This window comes from Aedes aegypti, chromosome 1 (genome assembly GCF_002204515.2).
Source record: "Aedes aegypti strain LVP_AGWG chromosome 1, AaegL5.0 Primary Assembly, whole genome shotgun sequence".
Lineage (NCBI taxonomy): Eukaryota > Metazoa > Arthropoda > Insecta > Diptera > Culicidae > Aedes > Aedes aegypti.
In genome coordinates, this window is record NC_035107.1 from 196493737 (window position 1) to 196521732 (window position 27996).

Below are 27996 nucleotides of genomic sequence, written 5' to 3' on the forward strand. Positions count from 1 at the left end.
CAGGACCAACGAGATTGGTTATCTAGTGCGAAATAGATTTTTTTGTTGTGACTACGCACTCAGTGAATAACTGTGTTCTCGGTTGTTGTGATGTGAAGAAAAAATTGTCTCAGTGGCGTTGTTGACGTCCAAAGCGATTTCGTACACAACCGAAATTGTTCGTGTGAGGAAAAAATCAATTGTTTATAACTATAACATATCATGGCTGAGTTTTGAGGAGTTTAAGTTTAAGTTCATTTAGAAAAAAAATTGAAAATTAATAGACTTAAAAAAACCTGAAAAATAAATTCCAATTGTTTTTTGTCCTACATCTTTACAAAACCTGCAATAAAATAAGAACGTGCTTAGCAATTATCGTCACGGCCGTGAGTCCGAAAATCCTCCAAGTTAATTTTTTGCAAAACTAGCTTGTAAGCTGACTTCCAGCAAAATATTTCAATTAATATATTCACGAATTGATATAATAGGGTACAGCGGAGCAAGCTGAAACCCAAAGTTTCAAACTTTCAAACATTAAAAGATAACATTTTTTTTTCCTCAAAATTTGGTATCTTTTTTTAATTCAATGTTCCTAAAATTAAATTTATCATCATTATAAAATATTACTATGATACCTTGCCATTTCTTTTGCCGTTTAAACTTGCCTCGGTGTACCTTGATTAATTAAAATATTATTTTATAGTCTTATTCTTAGATCTTGAAGAAAACAATATTTTAGAATCAAGAATATATTACACATCCACGGATCTTGCAAAAAAAAAGAAGTTATAATAGTTGATCTATCACAGTTCATAGCATTTGCTAGAATACGGGACGGACAGAAATAAACCGTTTCCCTACGCTTCCATTCTTTCATCATTATAGCACGCCCTTCCTAACGCCTGATACACAGGCAGTCTGGTTACCAAACCAGAAAGCCTCTTTGCCATTATTACCACCCCTTCACTAGGCCGTCCCTTATTTTTCGAAAATTCGAATTGTTAAAAGTTCGTCGTTGTAAAGTGCTCGTTTTGGTAAGAAAAAAATCAGCTAAAAATTTGAAGTCCGTACGTGGACGCTAAGTGGTCGCCCAACGACCCTAAAGGTATTAGACGTAGATGACCCCGTGCGCAAAATATAGCTCGCTGCTCTAGTGCACGCAGCATGAGTACGAAAAGCCACCAGTAACAAATTGTCCCGCGCGCGTTGATAATCATCATAGAAGTTTGTGTTCTTTGGGATGATTGATATATTACGTAACGCAAAATTTGCCAAATTTAGGCCCCCTCCCTTCCCCACGTAACAGCTTTTGTATGAACATTTTTGTATGGACCGTAACACTACGGACCTCCTTCCTCCCACTGTTGCGTTACGTAATATTTGAACGATCCCTTTGTGGTTATGAATTTAATGTCAGCGTGCAGTGTTTTGAAGATATCCGCAGCATAAAATATTACTTTACTTAAAATTCTATGCTGATTATAAATTTGTTACTTGTAGCTTCTCGTACTCGTGTTGCGTGCACTAGAGTAGCGAGCTCGATTTTGCGCACGGGGTCATCTACGCCTAATACCTTTAGGGTCGTTGGGGGACCACTTAGCGTCCACCTACGGACTTCAAATTTTTAGCTGATTTTTTTCTTACCAAAACGAGCACTTTACAACGACGAACTTATAACATTTCGAATTTTCGAAAAATAAGGGACGGCCTACCCTTCACCCTTCCCGCATGAACTGGCGTAGACGCAGGGTTATATACGGTCTACCGTGGGAGTCAGTTGAATGCATCATCATCTCCTTCCCCTTTTTATTCATTGCTCAGCACTCTGACGTGGCAGACGTCATTGTTGTCTAAACATAGAAGATCATCAGCATTTATACATCTGGTTGGTTCCTTGTGTAAGTGCAGCTGATGCCTAAGGATAGAATTTTCGTTCCTTCTCGACCGCTATTCAAACAGAGTATTTAAGCTTGACTAGGGCTACTAGACAAGATTGACACATCCTTCAACAGTCGAAAGCTGTCCTGGTCAGGTCCTAGCGACAGCTGGAGATTGTAATTAGTTTAATTAAGTATTTAAAATAAATGGGAATGAGCGCAAAATATTCTGTCTGGATAGTAGAAGCGGTAGCCTTTAGAAGAGCGAAGTATAGACTTTGTAATGCAGCTCAAACTGGGTGTACACTAGACTGATGCAAATTTTGAAGTTTTTGCTCCCCTATGGTTAAACGGTGTGAATTATGATGAAAATTATTCTCCCAAAATTTGGAGTGATTTGGAAGAAATTTGGTTGTGCACAGGCCATTTGAAGTTTCTAAGGAAATTACTATGGAAAAGACAAATCTTTTTTGTTCAGTCCTTTAACCGCTCGTAATAATAATTTATGGAAAAGTGAACAAGCTCTACTCATGTCAAATCTTCCCAGTTACAACTTTGCCGAAGACCACATTTTGATTAGGTGCAAGGATAATTTGTTATTAATGATAACAAAGTCTAAATCATGCTGAGATGATCATTCAATTACTTTCAGAGCAACACTGCTGTTTTGCTGAAGAACATAATAGCCTGGATTACTTTGATCTATTCTACCCGCCAGGAGCACCACTGTTGCCTGCCAGGCAGTTGAATCAGCATGCAAAATGCAAACCCAGTTTATGATTAAGAATAGCAATTTATCCTTAAGTCCTATCAAAATGTGGTCTTCAGCAAAGTTGTAGCTGAAAGGATTTCACATGAGCAGAGGTTGTTCACTTTTCCAGAAAATATTATGTCGAAGAGATAGAGGCCTGGACACAAAAAGTTGGAGTTTTCCATAGTAATCTCCATATAAACTTCAAATAGCTTGTGCACAGTCAAATTCCTTCCGAATCATTTCAAACTTTGGGAGGATGCTATTTACCATAATATAAATCGTTTAAGCATAGGGGAGCCAACATTTCAAAATTTGCATCACTCTAGTGTACACTTTTCTCAGCATTTTGCTCTTGCTCAAGTATCATAAATGTTTGGGAAACGGCGTACGGTACAAGATCGAGTTTACTTCGTATTTCAAAAGACTATTGCCCTAGTTATTTTTGGGCAATAAACCTTCATTAATTTTTTATCTCTTTTGACCTAAATATGTTAGAATTTTACAGATTAATGCAAAATTTATGCTTCTAGGGAGAGGGGACGAGAATTAGCAAAACTCAGTAGGAATCTCCATGCGACAAGTTTACATCGAGGAAGAGGGGCAAGGGCTGATATGATGGAACATTTGGAATCTGTTGATACCTGCCGTTACCACGCACGTTCCCATTATAAAGTTGTTGGGATCCTGATGTTCGAGTAGACACGCACCACTTCTCTTTATGGAAATCAAGAGATATAGGAAGAGTCTCATACAAACTGCCATAGGCTTATTGATGCAGCTAATGTGTTGAAATTATTAACAAAAAAATTTACAACCAAAAAACTCACTTAAGTAATGTTTGTTGTGGAGTATGTACACTTCTGTAACTGAATAAACAACAAGAATTGTAGTTCTATAATACATGTTACACAGCGGAACAAAAATAATTTTTTCACGTGTCTCTAAGATTAAACTTTAGATTGTTGAATCAGATGCCGCTCACAGAAATTTACTAGCACGTCACACATTTTTGCTAAAGGTCGTTGAAGTTATAGAAAATCCTCTTTCTTTAGGTTTCCGTGAAATTTAAACTATGATTTTTGATTATTTGGTGATCAAATCCATCTAGCATGCCAAATAGGACCTAAACTTTAGTATTAGACATAATTTGATTATTTTTTCCGAATTTAATATAAATTTAATCGAATTTTTGAGCATGCTTGCAGCCTCCACAAAAAACTACTTTTTTTTAATGCAAGTTACAATTTAATGATCAAAAAGTACATTTTTATAGTAGCCAAAAAATTACAAACTGAGTCGCAATAATTAGTATCTTATATATGGTGAAAATTTATCACATAAATCTACATACTAGTTACCGGCTTGCGGCATATTCAACAGTTAATCTGTGTGTGGGGATGGACCTGGTGTAGTGGTTAGAACATACGCCTCTCACGCCGAGGACCTGGGATCAAATCCCATCTCCGAGATAGTCACTAAAAATTTCAGAGACGATTTCCTTCGGAAGGGAAGTTAAGCCGTTGGTCTCGAGATGAACTAGCCCAGGGCTAAAAATCTCGTTAATTAAGATAGAAAATAAAAGAAACAGTTAATGTACTGAAAACCAAACGTGCTTGGACGTTTTTTAAGTCGCAATAGATTCAGTGCCATCAAACGAAATGAATAGCGATACTTTGAGAAAAAAATTGCTGTTTTATCGGCTAAGGTAAATACCTCTTTGAGTTTGATATTCAAATACTAGCCAGGCAAAAGTATCTTCGCAAACAAGTGTACATGTGGCAATGAAAGTTATCAGTTGATCTGTTGAAGTGTTTATAAGAACATTAAGATGTGAAGTACGTTTTTCCCAGTTTATAACAGTGGAGATGAAGAGGATGGATCAGAGGAAAAAAAAAAAGGTATTGTTGAATTTTTTTTACAAAAAATAATGATCAGCTTGATACACTTTCGCGTTTGACATTTTTACAAATATGACCAATCTCAATAGTGCATTGTACATTTATGTGAATATCATTTCAATATTCCATAATACATCTATTGACATTCCGACCAAATGTAAAACTATAACTGTTGAGCATTTATCGCTAAATCATACTTTTTGATTGGAGACTGCAATCAAATTCCATTACGAACATTTCAAAACATGTTGTACGCAACTCGTTGCAGAACTTGATTTTTACAGCACTTGTCGTAATTATAATTCACGACTCGTGCTGTCGAAATCATCTAATTTGATAACAAATCTGAAAACCCATTTGAAGACAACGTCCTCCTAACAACTTGAACACTTTGTGTCTCAATTAACCCTAGCTCAGTAGTGTTATATTGTCCTCTATCCCACAAATGCCAATTCAGATCAACTTTTTTATTCCTCATCATAAGCCACACTGGAAGCATCCAATCCACCTGAACACCTATTACCACCGGATACGTATCGAGTCCAAACATACCAGAAATGTCCCAGCTTCACCACTAAGAGCACTCACTCATCGACTGGAAGGGTTCTTCTCCAGGGTTCAGTCATTTTCATACGAGGCCGATCACCACCCAACCCCTCCACCCCCCACACGCATATCCTTAAAACCTTTCCCCACCCTTCATCCACATTCACGACACCGATTCAGCATCGACCTGTGTCGAAACTCAGACGGGAAACTTTTTCCCATCCAGGAAAACCGGAATCATCTTCTTCACTGACACTCCTACGCATCCATTTTTTGTGCTCTTCTTCTGGGGCAGGAATTTGCACATTTTTTTCTCACACTTCATTCGCACACAATGTGATTTATCGTCATCATCTTCGTAGTCGTTGTACCTTCACAGTTGGCTGATGATGGGTTATACCATGAGAATCTGGAGGCTCGGCTTTTGAGCTGGTAGCCGAAATAATAAGCATTTAAAGAAGGGGAACAATCTGTGTTTCATCGAAAAGTAGCCATTAAAATAATTAGACATAAGCAATAGTGTGCACATTTTTTGCAATAGAAAAGTTCAAAAGAGCACAAAAATATTTGTATTAGAAAACCATTCAAAATATATATGAAATCTTAAAATTACAAATAAAAATTAGCTCCTTACAAAACACATTAAAAAAAACACAAGCAAATAACAACTCTAAAAAATTATTTATGTTTTTTCAGTGCTACTCTTGATTTTTCTTTTGTAAATTCAGTATATTCTTGTGTTTTTACAGTTTTTAAGTTTTCTCATCCGAAATATTTGATTCTTAACAGTGATATTCATGAATACTATTTTAAAACTTTTCATTGCTATTTTGTAGCCAAATATTGCTTGTTTCGAATTATTTTCTTGGCTGTTATTGGATGAACCAGTTACTGCTATCCTTCTCCCAGGACAGAACAACATTTCCCCCCTTTTGGGCTGGAGTTCCACGTAGAGAAACTTTTCACTTTGCACAATGAATTATTAACTGCTCACTTGGTTCAACTGGTTCCATCCGGTGAGCTCCGTGCGACTGGTCGGTCGGTTGGTTGGTTGGTTGGTTGGTTGGTTGGTATTCATTGGGGGTGTTTCACCACCAGGGGAAAGCGTGTCGTTGAGGGGAACCTACCGGATCGGAGGCAAAACCTTCGATGCATGATGGAACCACAAGAAGTGAAAGTCTGTGTCGGTATCTTCGCACTTCTCCAGTGGAATACCTTCTGGGTACAAGCTCATACGATATTCAATGTTGATTCAATTTCTCATTTCCTTAAAACCCAGAAGGTGTTCAGAAGTTTTGTCTAGTTCAATAAATGGTGCTGTGTTGAGATTCAGATGAATACTACCATACTACCTTTCGTAAAACAATGCTTCTATGCTTAGTATTGTAAGAGTGCCTTTCCGGTTATTAGTGAGATTGTCCATTGTAAAAGTTAAACTTTTCGATTTAGAACTGGCCTGTCCAACTTCTATGACGTAGATGGAATGCACAAACTTTTGAGTGAAATCTATCTAAAATCAGCGATTTTTTTTTTTTGAGAAATCAAAATTACAATAATTGCAGCCATAAGCAAGCAACCTGCTGAATGATGACATGGCCTCTACAAGTATGATGCTTCCAAGTACTTTTCAAAACTCCTTTCAATGATTACCATGCTTAAGGTTTAACAAGAATTTTACTCCTGAGTGAGCAGCCTGTCAAAGATTTTACAAGAGATTTTTGTTTTCATAACGTCCCACTGGAATAAAGCCTACTTCTAAAATTATTAAATTGAAATTGATTTTTTCAAACAAATCATAAAATCAATTAAATTAAAAAAAATAAAAGCGTAACACTTGTATCTTTAAGTTTGTTTTGTGTGTCCCGCAAAAAATGCTTCTGCAAGCAGGAGACTGACATAATTAGATAAAAATTAGTAAACAACTCGAAATACTAGAAACTACCTAAGAAAAGACGTATAAGGTAAAATTGCAAAAACCGAAATCAATTGCCTGTCAAATATGATCACTTGGTCGGTTTTTACATAGGTCTAAATTCACATCGCTAAATTGAATTGCAACAGGGCATTTTCTTGCTAGCCAAGCCGTGTTTTGAATCATGAATTACAGTTTTCACCTAAAAGTTTGAACCTTTTGCTTGACATCTTTTTGTTTCAAATATTTTCGAATTCGAGGTTAAGTTTACCGCATGTGCTCCTACAATGCCTAAATAAATATAAAATACTTACTTGTGAGCAAAATAATGAATTTGTTTCGATTTTCTCTTAAAATATCGCCGGCTTCGAAAACAAACCATATTTTCTGAAAAGCTTGCATCCTCAATTGCATTGAATGAATGAATTGTGCAAAAAACTACCAAATTATGAGCCTTTTTTATTTTTTCTGAAAATTTGCTTATAAAGAACAATGGTAGCACTTGCTTATACACCATCAAAGTTATTGACTGGAAAACAACGGAGCAGTTTTAGTTGATCTCCAAAGCAGAAAAGAATTGCTACTGAATACCAAACTGAGGTATTCCATAGCAGATAATTTCCAATACTTGATACCTGAATGAGGTATGAATGAGCCCTGATTAGAGGTAAAATACCTCAAATAATATCTCCCGCGTATTCTACAAACAACAAACTGATAATTTGATCAGATATTGTAATACCTCAATAATACATTGTGGATTTTCATATAAAAGTGAAATTTTTCAATAATAGTTCAATACCTCAAGCAGTGCTCAATAGCTTTCGAATACCTCAACAAAGTATTTTTAATTGTTTTAAAAAAATATTTTCAATACCATCATAATACGAAATTGAGGTGTTTACTACTGAACAATATCTAATTATGGTATGGTACCAAAATATGGTATTCATAGATACTTGCGAATAATTTGTTCCTGCTCGAACTGCCATGTCCTGTCCTACACCCAAAATAATTCGGATGGCGGATTTCCCTCCTAACGTATTAGGTGCTAAATCCACCTATTGATGGTAAGATTCGCCTCCTAAGCGTAGACGGGCAAACCCGTCAATTGAAATCGAGCACATTGGACTTGAAAATTCGAGCAATCTAAATGTTAACGCCCGACCCACACAATTGCACAACCAATCCGAAGCCGAATGATGGCATCGGAAACGCACACTTAGGCAAATGGTCACGCGGCAAATGGATGGTGGACATGTCAGAAGAATGAAATGAATATTGCAATATAAAACGCTTTATATATTGCTTTTGTCACTTCTCCCATCAAGCCGTCGATAGGTTCGTGGAGTTAGTACTGATTTATGAATCGGGAGGTCCTTGGTTCGATTCTGAATAAGCGCGACTATAAATTTTGTTTTTATTTTTTGGTTCTTCAGGCAAATTTATGAAATTCAACCCGATTTCTTATGGCGAATTATCATAATAGATTCCGGTCCCTGTATTTAGATAATCATTTTGCTTGAGTGACTATCGAAATAAGGTACCGTGTGACAAATGGGTAAAGGAAATCGTATAGAGAGGGTTCTTAAAAAAATAAAATGAATAAGATCTACTATATTTTTCAGATTGTTTCCTACTAAATCTATGCTATATTTAAATTTAATGTTTGTGCCAAAGTTCAAGGTAAATATTGAAAATTTTGGAAACTAGTGGGACAAGTGAAAATATGGTCGTTTTAAATGACTGAACTGAAACTAAAAAAATAACAGTCAGATCTGTGATTTCAAATGGCCTCATATGTTAGTGTATGAATACACAAAAAATCACACATAAATAATAAACATTTTGTTCTTTTTGAAACAATTTTCTTGAGTAAAGTTATTTATTTAGCAACAATGTTACTTTTATTGAAAGTAATAACATCATCGAAAATCAAACACCATTCTATTTTACCGATTTTCTACTACTCATTTTATATAAAGTTAAGTTATCTCTTTTCTAAGTAATGTATTTATTGCCTTTATCGAGCGGATTTAACCCGGTCAAAAGTGTTAACATTCTTGTACCTACTGAATAAGTCATTATTTGAACCTAGTATCCAAATTCATGCGTCATCCGTTGAAGCCATTCAGAACATTACGATGTACATGTTTTTTTTTTTTAATTTCTTTATTAGTATCATTCCAAACATTACATTCATTTCTTATATCTAGGTGATCTGTGTTAGACAACACTATCATCCTAATTTGGTAAAACAAATTTAAGATTTTATTAACATTTTGTTAACAACATACTACATCTCCCTGGCTCTTCATCCGAAAGGCTTTGGGGTTTCACATATTTCGACATGTTGAATCCAACAAAAATAGTCCGGTTGAAAACCCCGTGTAACACATCGTGACCTTCCCTTGTTAGCTACCCCATATACCCGATTGCCCCAAGGCTCCGCCACAAGAAATTTGCCTTAGACACCAAAATATGAAAAACAAAAAAATTAATAACAGTAACTGGATTCGAAACCGCAATCTTCGGATCCTTAGACATAAACCCACACCACTCGCCTATCACAGTTTCTCATGTTTTTACTTCTCTACATCACACAACATGGAACCATCTTGTCACGGAGGACAACCTGCAAGAGGAGCAAAATACAACACCCGTTGGACAGCCAAGTGCGAGAAGGGGTGAGATGATATGTTCTATAAATATATTTAAAGTACCAACGCGGTGCTGCGGGAATTTCTTACTTATACCAGAGTCAAAATCTATATGTTTGTATATCTTTATTATCGGCAATGACTTATACATTTGCAGTGGAAATAGAATTTCATGCCGTGCGTGTTGGATTGGGTAATATATTAGGGAGAAACAAATAAACACACTTGACTATAACAGTCGGGCGCTTTATATGCAGAATTTTATCGTTGACGTTTGCTGATTGATTTATTTACATTTTGGTTTTTTTTCATTTATTTACATTTTGGTCTCCTATTAGTCGCATGGTTGGGGACGGTATGAGACTCCTCGAAGTAGGAGACCCAGGGTTTGTGGGATTCGATTCATTTGACGATGTAATATTGTAATCAAACATCTAAGTGTGCATACAGCAAACTGGATTACCGTAATTCTTTTAACAATTACTTATCAAAATAGAGGCCGTTGACAAACTATGTTATCATTTAGCGGGGAGGGGGTATCTAGCCAAAGACCACGGTCCACCCATTTGTGTTTCAAAGAAAATTCCACCATCAACTAAACCTGAAAGGTTTCATTAGCAGTCGGATGGTTCAAATTAAAAAAAAAAAATTAAAATTCAATATTTCATATCTTCTTTACCAACAACGATTAGAAGACGATTAAGATTTCTATGGAAATTACTATGACAAAATTTGAAAAAAATGTTCCCCACATGTTAGTACTGTAATGTTAATACAAAATTATCTCTAAGTGAAAACTAATTCCTCAAACAATAATAAGGAACACTGCAGTAGAAACAAATCTTTTTTGAGCTATTTTTATTAGGGATTTTTGCAGAAGTTTGTCACACTATAATCTCACATTTCGCTTAATAATAGCAAACCAATTCATAAATATCTCTTCTCCCATTTGCAAATTTCTGTTTCATTCATGAACAAATGAAACACATGATCATTGGGCGAGCGGGGGGTTATTCGTCAAAACCACACAAAAGCACGAGGGGGGAGGAGGTGACTGAAAAGTCAGGAAAAATGTTCACGTGGTTTATGGACGACCCCCAAGAAAGATATGGGGATTGGAATTTCAAACTTTTTTTAAATTTAAAACCGCTCTTATTAGCAGTCATTTACATTTACCGTTATATTTTTTTTTTTGTAAAGAAGATGCAATAGTACCTAACTGGAATTTACAGAAATAACAATAAGGTTTAATTATCGCACTCAACATTTTACACCAAAGCCAGATTTTCCATATTTTTGGAATTGATATACATAAATAATAATTCTCAAAAAAACTTATGTGCACAACATAATCGCAAAATAATGGTGAACGCGTCACGAAATGATTTCTTCAACCCTTAAGTGGATTTTTTGGTGTTGGTGTTCGTTCAGAGGTTTGCCAAGCCGCATAACTATATAAAACTCGTGAAGATCTTTTCCGAACAATATTTTTTCTACATCCCAGAAAATTTACTTATAATAATAATGCTCAACATATTGTCGATTTAAAGTCATGCTTTAGAGCATTCATGATGTCAAAACTATGTATCATTGCTTGACAGTTATCGAATGAGTGCAATAAAACTTATTTTAATCTGCATTTTATTATGCATATAAAAATAAACACACATTGTTTGAAAATGTATTGGAAAATATGAAGTTGGTGCAGTCCCATATTGAAAAATAAAGGCATACCAGTCTCCATATGAACTTTTAATTTAAATTTCAGCTGCAAACGTGAATTGTGTTCAAGTTTATTATTTTTTGCTGATTATTAGAAGCAAAATTAGTAAGCTATGCGGTTGTGTTAAATATGTCAGGAAGAAATGTAAGGGGTCATCCATAAATGACGTAGGGGGGAGGGGGATCTTTACGGGGCCCATATAGCCGTAGTGGTAAACGCGGAGCTATTCAGCATGATCAAGCTGAGGGTCGTGGGTTCGAATCCCACCGGTCGAGGATCTTTTCGGGTTGGAAATTTTCTCGACTTCCCAGAGCATAGAGTATCTTCGTTCCTGCTACACGATATACGCAAGCAAAAATGGTCATTGGTACAGAAAGCTTTCAGTTAATAACTGTGGAAGTGCTCATAAGAACACTGAGATGCAGGCTCTGTCCTCTGTTTTGTTTGACTTATAAACTTGGTTTATAAAATGATGATTCAGCTTCAAAACATTCATCAAGATTGAAAAGAAATCTGAGAAATTTTAGATTTTCTTGATAAATGCAATCAAACAGATTTTTCAAAGCTTTAAATGGTTATGTAAATATTATATTATATTCGTGTCTTAATTGATAAATTTATAAATAAACAAAATCAAAGTTTAATAAATAAATTAAAAATCAATGCTTTAACTACTTGGAGTACATTGTTTTCTCATTTGTTAACAAGTCATAAAGTCAGCCGTTTTCAAGACAATAAAATATGCTCTTTTCGGCAAATATTACATGAAACGAATATCTTGTTTATATACCGTGTATTATGCATTCAATGTTGCAGGAGATCTCACTCAATCAACTCATCGATTTGTTTTGATGTATCAATGCTCTTGATGGAATAGCCTGAATATTAATGAGGACAACAGATTCGAGTGATATCGAAATTGTCCTATCATTCAATTTTATTGATAACTTGGTAATTTGATAATTTTTTATTATTTAACTGTTTCATTATAGGTTGTGTAGGTTTATTTTATTATGAAGAAAGATAATGAAGTTCAGCTGAAATATTAATAGAGATAAATAATTTGTATAATAATCGCTAAAATTTTCTAAACATTCCAAATATATCAAGTGTAATCTTTTCTATATCTGGCCACTGATTGCCAAATGGATTTGAATTTGGATAATAATTCATTTCGAATTAATATATTGTATTGTTCATTTTCATTGAAATCTATTTCCTAACAAAGAATAATTAAAAAAAAAAACAATCCTTTAATAACGAAATTTTTGTTCTAACTAAAAATAAACTAAAAATATATTGTACCCTAACTCAACAATAACGAGCTTCATCAATCCAATCAATTTTTTTTCACATTTTTTATAGTAAACTTGTTTGGCTTGGTGACAACAGCAAAAGTAATACAATTTAGCCTATATGAAACTAGATACCAAAATTATGTAACAGGAACTGTGTTTATTTGAAACTGTTTTCCAAATTACTTTCGAGGGGGCCTTCCTTAGCCGAGTGGTTAGAGTCCGCGGCTACAAAGCAAAGCCATGCTGAAGGTGTCTGGGTTCGATTCCCGGTCGGTCCAGGATCTTTTCGGGTTGGAAATTTTCTCGACTTCCCTGGGCATAGAGTATCATCGTACCTGCCACACGATATACGAATGCGAAAATGGCAACTTTGGCATAGAAAGCTCTCAGTTAATAACTGTGGGAGTGCTCATAAGAACACTAAGCTGAGAAGCAGGCTCTGTCCCAGTGAGGACGTCAATGCCAAGAAGAAGAAGAAGAAGAAGAAGAAGAAGAAGAAGAAGAAGAAGGGGGGGAGTGCTTGATATGCTACGTATTTTCCAAGGGGAAGTATCAGCATTTGTGACGAAACGGTACGAGAGGGAAGGGGGGTGTAAAAAATCAGTGAAAAATGCTACGTTATTTATGGACGGCCCCTAATAGAAAATTATAAACATTTGTATGAAAGAAAAACTTCAAAGTTTGAGCGCTATTTTCTCAGTGCCTACTTTTTTCAATATGGGCCTTTATGGACAGCATAAGTTGTTCTTAGAAAAACTTTCTTATCGAAAATGTCTCTGAAATTTTGTCCTGAACAACTAATTCTTATCACAATTCATAGATAGTCAAAATTAAAAATGATAAAAAAAAGATTATTGCGTTATATAAAAATGAAATTTTGTTTTCATATTTTTCATGATAAAAAAAATCAGTATATATGTTCTCTTGACTTCTCCAAACGGTTTACTACAATCTCCCCACTGAACGTTCTGTTCTAAAATCAACATATCGGTGCAATAATTCTTAAAATAAATTGCTTGCAAAAACTAATAGCCAATTTGCAGAAGTTGTTCTTGAGTCAAAATGATCGATTCATCTATAGAAAACTCTTTTACTATTATACTAAAACCATGGTTAAAATTTAATCCCATATATGGGGCACGGTTTCTTATAATCGGCTCATTCTGGGTAGCATTCATCAGCATTGGATCGATATTTTTTTATCAATGTGAAAGTAGAACCGTGATCTTGTTTTCTTTGAATAGCACCAGCAAAAGATTCCACAGAGTTTTCATGTTTTAAAGACTATTCATTTTATAAAGAGGACACCTTGTTTATGCTATATCTTTTTTATCATGTATATAAAATCCCAGACTTTTCTGTCTGTCAGTAACGCTTTGAAAGGTTTTATTGAGCAGCATACAACAGCAATTTAAGAGCACAACAACAGTCAAATTAAGAGCACTGCAAAAGTCCATTTGAATGTAACAACATTACAATAGGGTCCTAAAGCCCTGTCCCAATTTTAGTGCCAAACGCTTACGTTCAGGCCAAAAACGCCAATGTTCTGTTACAATATACTATATGGTTTTGAATTGTATATCCAAATAAGAATAATATTGCTTCGACATTCAATTACAATACGCTGTATTGTATCCAATACGTTATATTGTACATTAATGGTTTATTCCATTCACTGAATGATACGTTTTTATCCGGGCAGACCTACCAATCTTTGACCATTCTAAACATTGTTCCTTATTCGTGTGAATTATAATTATTTTGATGGCTTTTTTGTTATAACACCATCGTGCAATAATATAATAGTCGAATGATACTGTACACAGAAAACCGATTACGATTCTATTGATATATTATAAAGATATAGCATGCACAAGGTGTCCACTTTATAAAATGAACAGTCCTTAAGTAAGTTCTACAATAGAGAATGTGGCTACTCTGGTAGGTGATAAATTATTATGAATATACATTAAACTTGTTCAACATACGATGATTAACGCTTTACAGGGGACTTGACTGTATATCTTTATTTTGCTGGGGATAACACATGTTCACATGTTTATCAATAGCATGAGCAATCATGCATATGAAACGTAAAACCACATTGACTTTGGTTACACATCATTTCAGTAGTAAGTTTGGAGCAGTAGATACATAGTATGCTAGTCAATCCGATGATTATGGTTCAAATCTGGTTTGCACCCTTTCGGGTTTTTTGCGTATTTTCATACTTCCAATACATGCACTTAAAAGGCATATGTGTGGAAGTTTTATTTTTTAATACATGTGTTGGTGATGCACGCACATGGAAAAAAATACACATGCGACATCAACCAGGATCGATCCATGGTCATGAGCGTGAGAAACAAATACTATACCACAGCACTAAACCCGCTTGTTGGTATGAGTGGTGCAAAAAGCATATCAAGTTGTACTTCCCCATTTGTACCGTAAAAACTGCTCGACTCAATGACCGGATTATCTGCCTATCAATAGACGCTCAAAAACGTCATGTCGCTCAGAAGAACACTTTTCCGCCATCAATAGACGCAGAAAACGCCTATAATGACGGTTTCAACTTTTGGGTGTAGGAACCTACACACTTAAATCAAAATGCCGATCTGAACTGTGCAAATCTTGATTAATGTTTTTCTGCTGACATCTCAGCAAAAGTGACGTTTGATGTCAGCCGCATCCACAGATTCTGTTATAAGCATACTTGATTTTTTGCTGACATATCAGCAACTCAGTTGCTGACCGCCCGGCTGTGCGGATCTCGGCAAAAGAATAAAAATTAGTCGATCACAAATGAGCATACTGCTTAACTAACATCAATTAGGCTGATGCAAATTTGATGTTGACTTTTTGTTTCCTCCCTTTAAAAAATTTCCGTGCCAAATTTATCTTTTTGAGGAGACAGTTAGAAAAATATTTATCAAAAACCTGAAGGATGAAAAAAATATGTCTCAACAAATCCGATTAGTTTTTTTTCAGGTTAAATACTAATTGTTGGCTTCGTGGGCATGCGGCGTCAGTCGTTTAGGCGTATTGTGCCAGGAAGCGTGGGTTCGGTTTCTGCTCCAGTCGGAGGAAACGTTTCATCAAACGAAAAATACATCACTGGACTAATGGGTGTTCTGTCTTATCCGTTGAATAAGACTGTGCAGCCTTTGGTGCAAATTGTCTTTTTGGTCTTTTTTCAAATTATTTATTGTATCCCCTTCAACCGTTCGAATGTCGATGGGACAAAAAGTAAAAAAAAATGTATCAGCCTTATATCGAGCAAAAACCTATAAAGAACAGCCTTTAATTTAAAAATGGTTAATTGAACGATGATATTTGTTAATCACAAATGCCAATTAATATTGCAACGGTATGACTCTAAAGAACAGATTATCTCATTGAAATATTGAACAATTCTATCATCAGTCATCGAGATGAGGAGAGATCGAGACATAGAACATTTTTTAATTAATACTAGATCGAAAAACATTCCGTTACAAAAAAAAAAATAAAACAAACAGACGTCATTTCGTCTTCGCAAATTGTTTTGAATCCCTAAAATATAGTCTAGTAATTTTTGATAATGGGCATATCGACATATGGATTGAAAATCGGGAAAAAATATCACAACTAACTAGGGAGATATCAAGCTAAGGATGATATCGAGATATGGAGAGTGAAAATGTATGCAGAAAGAAAAGACTAAAGAAATCATCGACTGAGAGAGAGATATCGAGATGTGAAAAGTCGACTGAATAACGTTAAAAAACCTCATTTTATTTGAAGAATTTAAAACCTCTGATGGAATTATTTATAGTGATGACCAGCAAGAATGATTGCATATTGTATGGTTTGGCATTGTTATTTATTAGATACTTCTTCATTGATTCATATCTCTCACAGTATCATGCAACGTTAATATGTTAATTAAGTGTTGAAAAGCATCACCATACTTGCTAATATCTTATAAAAATTGACCCAAATGCAATTTTATCAATATTTTACAAAATATTACGTGTTGCAAGAAACATTTTGATTCCTGATTTATTTTTTTTGATAATTTTGTCTTGAGGTATTATTATTGTGTTCTGAATGGTTTGGTTGAGTAGTGTACCTGTGGCATAAACGAATAAAACAAAACTTACTAGGCATGAATATTGCTAACTTGTAGGGATTGCTAGGATCCTCGAAAAATAAAATATACGGCTTTTGAGAAGTTTGGAAGGTTTCCAAAGGCCCCATTTGTAGACAATGGACCAATGTACGAGTCCACTATTTGACGTTTTAGCGGTGGAATCTATGACATTTGGTCGAATGACATTTAGTCGAATGACGTTTGGTCGAAAGTACGTTTGTTTGAATGAACATTTGGTCGAATGGACATTTGGTCGAAAATGTTTGATTGCAACAGAAAGTATATGGCATTTCGTTGATCCAATTTTTCAAGGAGAGAACATGTAGTTGAATCTAAATAGTATGGATAAAATGTATAACATTTGATCCGATTATCGTCAAGAGTAGCATTTTGTCACTAATACACAAAGGGATTGAATGATTAAAAATGTATCAACCATTTTACCAATAATCTATACGCGTTTAGCGAAATCTTGTTCAATTTGATGGACCTCACTTTACCTATTAATCAACCTCTTGCTTTTTTGACGTTTCATGTTGCTTTTTCATCCAAGCTTGTTCTGAGAGTCGAGATAAGCCAATCTTAAATGGAAGCAAGTCAAATTTCATCACCTCAATCAACTCGTCTTCCATTACCCGGTACATGGAATAAGCACAATTTTCTTGTTTAATTATTTTTGGTCAAACTATATCTCAGTGCTCTCATTGTAACCATTCAAAGCTTCTACCACAAACTGTGTTATTCACCCGAGGTTATCAACACCGTCAGTAAAGCCATATAATTGTTTGAGGAATGTTATTAAGCTGGATGTTGCAAAAATCCAATTGACCATAAGTAACTTATCCTGTTACTGACACTTAACATTCACTCCACCATACAATTTTCCTAATAACATTTTTTTCCAGTCGTTTTGAGTATGATTTCCACATTATTCCTTATCCACGTCCGTAAGCTGCACGACTTAAAATTCAAAGAAAGATCCCAAGCACTCTCTCCGAATGATTACGATCGTTCATTGCGAAAACGAAGACATTTAAAAAGAATCATTAATTCACAAAAATCATCATGTTCTCATCGTTGAGTAATAAAATAGCTTGTTGAGCAGTTTTTCAAAGAATGATACGATTTTAAAAGCATAATAAGCTCACTAGAGCTAAATATTTCAGTCAATGTAGTAAAATGTACTTATAAAAAGTTTTTTTCGAATCGAATTCCAAGATATTTTCATAACTTCCAATCACCAACAATTAGATTTATGAGATATAAAAATATGACTACATAAAATGTCCCGTTTTTGCATTCAACAACAGTTGATAATTCAGAATATTCAAAATACAAAATAATACGATGTTTTATAAATTTTGCAAAGATTGGAAAACGATATTTAATTTTACAAAATGAATCGTTTCAAAAAAAGCTTTCGACAAAATTGCAGTTCAACTAAATGTAATTCGACCAAAAGTCAGTCGCCGAAATGTTTTAAAGCCTTTCGACCAAATGTTCATTCGACCAAATGTCTTTTTGACCAACTATACTTTCGACCATATGTAATTCGACCAAACGTCATTCGACCAAATGTCATTCGACGAAATGTCCTAAAGCCTTAGCAGTGCCGTGTTATTTATGTGACCATGAAAAAAAAAAGTAAATTCGGCACCGCTCAAACGTCAAACTAGTGAACTCGTGCATTGGTCGATAGAGGGTTGGGACCTGAGAGAGAAGAGACAGCTTACTGACTGTTGGCATGTTGTCTTACCTTCTTGACCTCTTTCTTTCATTCTTGGGTTTTGCACAACGGTCAGATGAACTTATTCTGATCAAAATTACATTCACTTATTGGTGTGCACTATGCAAAGGGGTATTAATACAATAAAACCAGTAGCAATTTATCAACACACAACTATATTGAGTAATTCAAACTTTTGAAATGTGAAATCATCGAAAAATACCAAGAAATTTCAATTAAGTTCACTTTAATTTTGACGATTTTTCGAATGTGCGGTTTGCCAGTGACAGTTGGTGACAGGTTCCCATGACTTTTGGGAGCTCACAATCTAAGCCAGCTGTCTCCTCTCTCTCAGGTTGGGACAAACAATATGTTTTTCTTTTCCAAATCCTACAGATACACAATCCTCCAGAATTGGTCCTCTGGACGAATTAAAATTCAAACAACAGCTATGGGTTAGATTGCCTATGTCTTATTTCAACGGCTTTGAGGATCCAGAAACTCATTTAGTATATTTCACGACTGTGGATCCCAACTTGTCGATAAATAAGCTATCATCTAATTGAACAAATTGAAATCAATTTTGATCCAGCGTGTGTGTTATTTCCGCGAAGCAATCCAAATTTTTAAATTTCCCCGCAATAAATCAATTTTACAAAATAAATCAATCAACTAAATTTTCACATACTTTAATCAACTTAAGTGCAAGTGGCTTATGTGCAAATATAGTAGCTTCAATTTCCGTGTGTCACTGTTAAATACAAAAATTGAAGTTAACGTTTCTTAAGGCAATTTAGGGCTACTTGTTGAAAACTTGGAAATTGAAATAAAGTACCAAATGAATCACTGACAGACCAGATTGTCAAAACAATTAAGTATTCATAGTCCAAATTTCAGTCAAAAAAGTATGAAACCAGTACTCTGAAGACATTCAGTGACTTAATCTCAAAATTGTGATGAGCTGGAACTCTTCTGAAAGTATCATCGGATTCAGCGTTTCAAATTTAAATAGTCAATTTTGAAGAAGTGGACCACAAATGTTCCATTCAAACAAAAATGCTGCCACATTTGACAAAATTTGCCTTGCATGTATTTTGTTTGGTTAGATTATGCTTCCACCACTGGTCGCTCCATACTAAGTGATAAAGAACACATATAAACGTGTAATTCAGCACCTTGGTTTTTGATCCAATTCTAATGTAACCTGTTGTTTTTTGGTTCAATATGTTAATAAATGAAGGTCCAACTCTTGCTTTCACCAGATCACCCTTTTTTAATTGAAATCTTTCCCCGTTTTTTGAAAAACAGGAGAGGTGTTATGTTTAATCTCAATTTCTTCTATTTACATTTACGAGCCGCTTGTTGCAAACAAAACAATGATCTTCTGTATTGTGGCAAGAAAATTACCAAAGAATGCAACGTTCGGCAAAAAACGATAGGCATAAATACGAAAAGGTATTGTGGACGATACTCAGAATTTTCAAAATGAAAAATGGAACCATTTTAGCGATTCACTGACTTATTTTATTGTTGTGAAGTAATTCATAAAACAAAAGTATTTTTTGCAATGTGATTGCCTTGCAGTTGCTTCATAGTTGTGAATCCACAAAAAACCACATACAAGAATAAAAAAGCTATTCAAGTTTAAAAGCGTACTTATCTTTTTTATTTGATTAATATGCTTCTCTTGTCAGTCATTACCATTTCAATGAATAATAGCATAAGGTTGATACAAATATTAATTTTCTTTTATAAACCCCCTCCCCTCTTTAGAAATCAGAAAATTTTGAAGGGGGGAAATAAAAGATTCATCATTTTTTACATCAGCTAGGTTTTTTAATTTTTTTAAAGTAAAAAAACAGGTAAAATATTGATTCAGAGGACGATTGAAAACAGTTCAACGACTGTCGATAAAAATCGAATTATTAACTTTTTTTCATTTTTATTCCTTTTTTTTCTTTGCTTTCTTTGTCAAAATTGCAATTTTCGCATTCGTATATCGTGTGGCAGGTACGATGATATTCTATGCCCAGGGAAGTCAAGGAAATTTACATTACGAAAAGATCCTGGACCGACCGGGAATCGAACCCAGACACCTTCAGCATGACTTTGCTTTGTAACCGCGGACTCGGCTAAGGAAGGTTATAATTATTTGGAAATCTATAGTTAAGCTGGTTGAGACTCTCAAGGAATTTTACCGATCTCAACAAAAACATTTACAGTTAACTTTGTAAAATGGGGGCAAACTTTTTTTTCATGTTTTCTGCACTGATAACCCGAGTTGTACAATACTAGTCACATCAGCTGATAGCTTATCACGAGGGGTTCCAATATTCTTGAAAAAAAAAACAACAACACTGAAACGGCTGAAACGAAACACAAATCTTGATCAAAATTATTTCAAACAGAAAGAGCACATGCTGATTTAGGTAATTAAGGGTTTTCAATGATCAACACTCATTTTCAATCCACTCACAGCAATTCACTAGTTTATTTTTTGTAATATCGTACAGATATATTACTACATCACTTCCTCATTGTATTACATAACTTAAGCAATCAGCGATACAAACATTTTGTACAGTTTATTTTTCTCCAGACTTGGATTGAAATCCAGTCAAACATTTTTTTTTTCACTTCCACAGTTGCCCAAAATATGTTCCATAGCCATCCTAATGATAAAGTTTTATTAGAAATGGAATGTAAAATCTTCCAGTGCAGGTAGAAGAAATTCAAAGAGTTTACTGGCATCTATTACGGAGTAGTCCAATGCTACTTTAGATGTCTGAAGACATTTCCGATGATTTTTTTTGATATTTTTAAAACTTGGTCTTGATTTTTCAAATATTCAAATAAATCATTTCCACGGGAATTCTGGAAACCATTGTGGAACTTTTGGTGGAACCAGTATATCCAAAAACGACTGATAGAAATGCACTAAAACAATAAAAGATTTTTTGGAAATTGCAAAAGAAAGATTTATTTATTACCTCAGAAATGACATAAACTATTTTATAAAACAATCATTTGAAAATATCAAGTGCAGCTGAATGTTGATAAGCATTGATAAAAACATTCACAGTTAACTTTGTAGAATAGGAACAAGCCTTTCTCGATATTCCTTCACTGGTTTCCAGAGTTGTACAATACTAGTCATAGCAGCTGATAGCTTATTAACTATGTCTTTTGTTATCTGAAGCGAGCTTACAGTATCATTGAAAAAAAAAAAAACAGCACTGAAACTGCTGAAATGAAACCAGACTCTAGATATGAATAATTTCAAGAAGAAAGATTACATGTTTCCTTAGTATGTGAAGGTTTTTAATGGTCAATAACAACTCAGAGTAATTCACTAATTTTTCTTTGAAATACCGTACAGAACTACTACATCACTTCCTTAGTTTATTACAGAACTTCGGCAACCGATGATATACAAATTTTGCATTATTTTCTTTTTAGATTCGATCAGAAACTCTTCCAGATCTTACAAAACTTTTCACTTCCATTACTCCCCAAAATTTCTTCCATAACATTTTATCATTAAAATCATTATCATGATAAAATTTTATCAATAAAAAAAATCTTCCAGCACAAGTCGAAGATAAACTAATAAAAATGCTAAACAATGTGTTTAGTAAATGCACCAATTAAATGAAAAATAGAATAAAATTTCTTTCGTAATTAGTCCAGTATTTTAAATTGAAATCACTCGAAATCAGTCTTTTTCTGCAAAACGATGGTGCACAAATTATGTTACAAATTTTTTTTTCACTTGCTTGACGACTTGTTTGAAATCACTTTAAAATCGATCAATTTTACAAATTTTGCATTTTTTCGCCAGATTTAACCAATAAATTATCCAAAATTATTACAGAGATTTTTGGAAATGCTTTGACTAATCCATTGAAATCACGGTCAAAAATCATTTCTTGCATAACTTATTGACTGCTTTAAAATTCTGCGTTAATTAAGATGTATTTTTAAACTTTGAACTATGAGTTTCTGAAAAAGCGTAGATTGTGCTGTGACTGGAGGCCATAAATCCTAAGAAGTCCATAAGGACAATCCAGTTTGGTGTAAAACTCAATTAACAATAAACATCAATGGATTGTTATGCCGTGCGAGCAATAAAAAGACACGGGGAACATTTATTAGCACTTTGAATGGACGTCATCGGGAGATTGTTTGGAGACTATTGGGCTTATATTACGCAGTAGGCATAGATGTGCATCTTTGTGCTGAATTAAATACAGGTAATTTGAACGTAAACCATCAACCATTCTCAACGTACAATGCGCATTTTGCATACGTGGCAAGAACAACAATAGTGAACAATTGTTTTAGCTAATTTGATTTTTCAGAAATCCAGATAATCATAGTTTTCTCTAGCAAACCGATTAATGTAGTGATGCTCTGGTTAATTTTTCAATCACCTGAATTTTCTGATCGAAGATAGTCATCCGAATAGATCCGTGTGCTATTCACGATAAATGTAGGGGTAGTACATCCTTCTGATGATAAATTATACGAAGTTTGCGCGGTCCGCGGTCTGTACTTTGAACACCACGGGATTAGTGCTTAAAAAATTAGACATTTCTGAATAGAAGTGCGTCTTTCCAACACCTTCAAGTATACCAAGAAGTAGTGTTTCTCAACTTGATCTTGTTGGTAAATATTTTATTAATTAGAGGCTTAATTTCCATGCGGATTAAATTTGCAATACTTACGGTTAATGGAAATCGTTCTGATCAAAATTATTATAGTTTATATTAAGTTTACGGATATCAATATTATACGTACATCAATGTAAAGCACATTGAGTCAGCCAACAAAAAATATACTAATCATTAAGGGTATGCGAAATACCGAATGATTCCGTCAAATACGCTTCGAAACGAAATTCCGCGGAATTCCACGGAACTCGCACAGGCGAAATTTGAATTTTGCTATTTCGTTTCGTTTCGCCAAATTGTTAAAATATTTCCACGGAAAATTGAAAACAAACGGAATAAAACGGAATTTCGCGAAATTCGAGTTTAATTTCGAACAATAAAAAGCAAAGCGTTTCCTTCTACTCCTAGCAGCTACAGTCAAAAATGGGTCCGTATCATGGATCAAATCGACTCATATCATGGATCAGAACACTATAACAGCAAATTATCTGCGAGGCAAACGTATGGTGTGCTAGTGAAAGCATACGTTTTGGCGTTTTTTTAGGAATCGTCTTATCTTAGATTCATAACTGTGGTATGGGTTCTCGATTGGTTACTCGATGGCCAATCGATCAAGTGTTCAGCTTGAACCGCTGTCGGGTTCGTTAGATTTGTGCTCTTGAAATTCTGAGGTATGCCTTCGATTTATATCCACCTTAAACAAGGAAGATGCATACATTATTTTATATCAAAAAATGAATCTAGGTTTATTCACGCTGTACCACACCACCAACTTCTCTGTACTCTTATAACGTGACATAGGGGCCTATTTTGTAAATCGAGCAGATTCATGTGACTCGTCTGTATTCATTGTCGATCAAAGCAAGCATGCATATTTCAGATGTCACCCGTCGACTCCCATAGTAATCCAGTCACATAGAGTGACAACTGTCGAAAAACTCGAGTGACAGAGCCGAGTCGAGCAAATTTTTCGGTCGACAGTGACTCCAGTCGAGTCATTTTGATCGACTCGACTTATAAAATAGACCCCTTAAACTTTTCAATACCGACATCAAGTTTAAAAATTCTCTAGTTTCGCCATTGTTCGATCGATTTTGATGATTTGTTTTAGTAATAATCACAAATCAGTTATAAATTTGATTCATGCATTGCATGCACCATCAAAATTGGTTCCGGATTTAGATTCAAGTTTGGTGGGGTACCTAGAGTATTTCTCAATAGAAAAGCGCAAAAAAATTTTTTTTCGGTTTTCGCACATCTAAATCTTGAGAAAAAAATAAGCCAAACATCAAATTTAGCTCATTGAAATACGGATTATCTGAACGAACATAGGCGAACTTGTCAATCTTATTTGCGGTTCCTCTATGCTATGTAGTCCAAGTTCAAAGCTTTTTTTTCGAAATTTTCAAATATTTTTTAAAGTACTCTCGAGGTTCAAAATTTAGTGAAAACGTGATTTTGTAGTCAGTTTTAAACAAAAAATCTGAAAATGAGATAATATCAACAATCCTTAATTCTTCCAGAAATCGTTCAGAAATTCCTTCACAGATTTTGGAATGGGATCATTTCTCCATTATTTGCTCTACAAAATAATAGAAATACCTTCAGTATTTTCTACAAGGTTTACTTTAAAAGTTTGCATTCATCCAGATTTGATCCCTCCAAAATTGATTCACAGTTTATGCAAGGCTTTTCCAGAAAATTTATTAGGAACTTCTTAATTAACCCCAACAGGCAATCCTAGTAAAGATGCTGTCCAAATATCTTATTTAGAGTTTATTACTTTTGCAGTTCTTTCAAATTTATCTTGATTGATTTTTTAGGTATGTGTTGATGGATTTTTTTTTAAATTTAATTTAATTCAATACTCCAGCAAATACTAAAGCAAGTATTCCAGTTTCCTGTGTTCTACTTATTTTTCTTCTTCTTTATGGCGTTATGTTCCACCTGGGACAGGGTCTGTGTTTTCATGATCACTTATCGACTTGTGCCACAAAGCATAAACTACAGCAAAAAAAATGAATATCATTATTCCATGTTTTATGGTATATGTAAGCATAACATCACATCCACATGATTAAAAAAAATGTAAGGCATTTCTAAAAATCAAATTAATTTTGGGCTCCTCTCAATATTTTTGAGATTGTTTCAAATATTTGTAACTGCTTTTCGACCCACTTCTTAGATGTAAAATTTAATTTAAACCCACTCATTGCCTTGTGTGAGTGTCAGATATATTGAAATGAAACCTTATGAAGTTATTAAGAAGATTTCAAACAAACAGAAAAGGGTCTTACCAAAACATGTAAGGATTCCGCTAAGCAACGCTAAGGTTTCCATATGGTAAAGGATTTAAAAAGACGTTTGTTATGCCTATTGTCAAATTTCCAGCTTTTGACAAGAAAAAAAAAAAACAACTTAAACGCGTATTCCGCGAAACAAATTTAAAAATTTCGTTCCGTTTCGAAAAATTCCGTGAGATATGTGATTTCGTATCGATTTACACGAAACATTTTTAAATTTCGTTTCGTTTCGTCATTATAAGCGCAAGATATTCCGCGTATCGTTTCGTTTCGTATCGACATGGAAAAAATCCATATCGCATACTCTTACTAATCATCAAGTTCTGCTGATAATATCCTCAATTAGAATAAATACAAACTAAAAACCAATACCTTTTAAACTGAATAAACTTTTTGATTAGGGATCTTATGCTTTACTTTTGCTGCTGACTTAAGAACGTTCAACAAAGGTTCAAACAATCTAAGATGACTCGACAAAATTTGGTGTATGGTAAAAATATCTATTTCAATCACTTTATCATTTCCAACTTCCAGCATGGTTTTTCTTCTGATCCTTTCTCGTCAATCCGACATTCCCCGGAGAATCAATCCAATGACCACGAATTAATACAACCAACACAACACGCAACGTCGTCCCTATGAATCCGAAGAACTTTTCCTCACTAATGACGAATCAGGTTGGAATGTGCACCACGCAAAAAAAAAACACGGCTTCACATCAGTAATCTGACCAAACGCGTGCCGTATCCCTTTGCGTTCTTCTACAGCCTCCACTTTCCACCATGCAGCCACTAAACCGTAGTATTCTTCCTGCATATTCTCTTCAAGGTGCATTTTCCTCCGGAACACACAGGATCACTTCCCCAGCGCGCCCAGGCCATTAAGGTTGAGGTTGGTCGTGGCTAAATACACTAACACTCTTGCGAGCACCCATACACCTGGTGGGTATCGTTTCACCTTTGCAGGACTTCTGCAGTAGCGAGCAGCGAGCTCTTCCCATGCAACTTTCCACACGCGCGGATGAACAAAACACTCCAGTAACCGTAGTAAGTAGTAGTAGGTATCTGCCAGTTGGAATCATACCATAGAAAAAATAATACACCACAACACACCTTCCCTCCGCAATAGGGACACACACTACTCACTTCAGTGGAAATCGCAACACGGATGGATACACACTACCCACTAGTAGTGGCAACAGCAGCAGAACGGATCTGCAGCAAACGACATCGCATTACCGCGGGGAATCCAGGAAAACTTCTCGCTCCAACGGCGGACTTGGATAAACTGATTCGACATCCTTCGACGGCACGCGAATCGAACGGGGATTCCAATTTCGGCGGGACTCCACCGAAGTCTTCGGCATTCGGTTCGCGTCCCTTCAGGAATTTCCACGCCATTCGTTTGTGAGGGCGGCAATTGTTTCTCGGAGAGAACGAGCTTCTAATGAGAGCCGATTAGCCCTCGGGTACACGTGGATTGAGAGAGGCGAGCGATGAAAACAAACCGAATGCGGTTGGAAAAGCTTTCCCAAACGATTGGGAATTTTCCCCAGGAATGGTTGATGGAAGCTTTGCGATGGAAGGACGATGAAGGACTGCTTGGAGCAAAGTTGGACTGTTTTGGTTGGCGACACGTGGAATTGGAGTGCTGGAGTGAGTGAAACAGCTGATGAGGAGGTTGAACAGCTAAAATCGTTGCATGGGTGTACTAAAATGAAGGATGCCTACACTGCTCACGATAAATATGCTGTTCAATGAAAATATGTAAGTTTGTGTTTCCATAGTTCAATACAAAACAATTCATTTTATTCCCTGGAATGTTATAACAATTTGAAATAAGTGGAAGTGAACAAAACGAAACGAGTGTGTCTGTATCAAAAACCTGTTGACTGTTACTATGTTAGGAGCGCAATAACTCTCAATACCCATATAACAATGATGCCGTTTATGATCCTTCCATATATATTGTTTCATTGAAAACTATCTCTTTGTGAATAAATAATTGGATTGGCATTTAAAAATCATGAGCAATTTAACAATCGTATTTCTTTCAAAATTTATCTTGACATGCTTGTAAAATGCAATTGAACCTATGCCCAGAAATTTTAATAATAATGATTTATGCTGACGCAAAATTATTTTTACGGTAATTAAACAGATCGAAAATAGATCCTTGCCATTCTTTGCATTGTTTTATTGCTTAATAGACCATTGAATTTCGTTCTTATTATTTTAGACACCTGAAGCAGTAAGAACAATATTCAATGGATTCCAACTGAGTAGGCACGTTTCAAGCTTGCATATTTCGATACCTACATATATTTCCTGTTCAATTTCAATGGTTTATGCTATGTGAGCCATGGAGAACTAGTTAGGAGCCACAACATTTTACATTATTGTTTCATACGTGGTTTCGCTTCGTTCAATCGCTATCTTAAGTGTATTGCATTTCTGGTTCTTGCGTAATCATCAAACCGTTCGATTTTGGAACGTTTCGTTTTCAGTAC

The 27996-nt window shown here is 35.0% G+C and overlaps 1 protein-coding gene across 3 annotated transcripts in view; it reads right to left on the reverse strand.

The window, feature by feature from the left end:
* The window catches only part of LOC5567775, a 709794-nt gene that overhangs the window by 618715 nt on the left and 63083 nt on the right, over window positions 1-27996 (reverse strand). For 2 of the 3 annotated variants that reach the window (XM_021856662.1, XM_021856655.1), the window contains exon 1: window positions 26633-27243. The exons of the other annotated variant lie outside the window; for it this stretch is intronic. The gene's annotated coding sequence lies outside the window, so the exon portion shown is untranslated. Of the gene's footprint in view, window positions 1-26632; window positions 27244-27996 lie in introns of those variants that run through there. 3 annotated transcript variants of the gene reach the window in all.